We start from the raw sequence: 1,554 nt of genomic DNA, 5'->3' as shown, positions 1-1,554 counted from the left end.
GGGGGGGGGGGGGGGGGGGGGGGGGGGGGGGGGGGGGGGGGGGGGGGGGGGGGGGGGGGGGGGGGGGGGGGGGGGGGGGGGGGGGGGGGGGGGGGGGGGGGGGGGGGGGGGGGGGGGGGGGGGGGGGGGGGGGGGGGGGGGGGGGCTATTTGGGGCTTTGGGGTATGCAACTTGTGATGAATTGTCTCAGAATTTTTGAGAAATGGTGCAAGGAAAGAATGCATTTTTGTCAACTATGGAAAAGATGGGCAAGAGCCCTGCTGGTTTTGGGCCTTTTTTTCCCAATTGCCATGTGCTCTTTGTCTCTTTTTCCTTGTCTATAATAATCATTAATCACCTTCCATTGTCTTCAAAATCTGATTCTTCACATTTGCCAGTTCATTTTACCCATGTTTTATTGTTGTAGAGCATATTTGTGCTTTTCTTTTCATGATAATCTATATTGCTTGTTGGATCAAGCATCAAAGTCAAATTTTGTTGCCTTGTTGGTTTCTCATTGGCTTTAACTCTAACTTCTGAGTCTTTAGGCTATGTTGTTATGATCATCTTTTACTATACTTGTAATACTTTTTAATTAAAATTTAATACTTTTATTTAAGTAAAAAAGTATTAGGCGCTTTAAGTGAGATAGTCCAAACTCTATAAATTGTGAAACTTCAAGGAGAGGGGTTCTTGAAAATCATTTCCAGGAATATTTGAGGTGAAGAACAATGCTGATCCATGCTTTAGAGTGAGTTGAAATTATGTTATGTCATAACTTTTGGCAACTATCCATTGAGAATGATGACAAACTTATACTGTAATTTTTTAGCACCCATCTCTGATTTATGCTTCTTGTAATGGTATAAATTTAAAAGAAATCTTAATTTAAATTTTATTTGTCGATAAAATTTTGATGTTCATGACTACAAATTGGTGAGATAAAAATAAATTTGGGTTTCTTTGAGTTTATATAACTACAAGATGCATAAATTAAAGTTAGGATTATGAGTTTGCTTTGTCCATAATAGAGATTTGTCAAAAATTATGGAGGACCAAAAGTAATAACCTTATTAAAGATAGGAGACCAAGCGTGGAATTAATCATTTTATAAAAATTAATTATTTTAATAATAATAATAATACTAATTATTATTATTAGTTTTTTTTTTGTCATAGATTTAGTGACAGTCAACTTTTAGTCTTTTTTTTATCATAACATCCTCATTTGATCTAGTATTATTGTGTTTTGACCATTTTTTGTCATTTGTCAACAAAATTGTTGAAATATCGTTAAATACAAAGACATTTAATTTTTTTTTACACAAAGCATGTTGGCACACTATATTTTTTTTTTTATTTTTTAAAAATCATAATTGATAACCGAAATGTCTTTAAATTTAACGAAATTTAACTGCTTTTACAAAAAATAAATAAATAAATAAATAATTGGATGAACTAAAAATTGAAGGTAGAATATTCAACATATACATACTAAAAAAAACCCTAAGATTGAAGATTAAAAATGAAAAGAAAATAAGAAAAAAAAAAAAAGAAGATGATGAGGGAGTCGAGG

Source organism: Ipomoea triloba, chromosome 13 (genome assembly GCF_003576645.1).
Source record: "Ipomoea triloba cultivar NCNSP0323 chromosome 13, ASM357664v1".
NCBI classification, from domain to species: domain Eukaryota; kingdom Viridiplantae; phylum Streptophyta; class Magnoliopsida; order Solanales; family Convolvulaceae; genus Ipomoea; species Ipomoea triloba.
Note: the sequence above shows the minus strand (reverse complement) of the source record.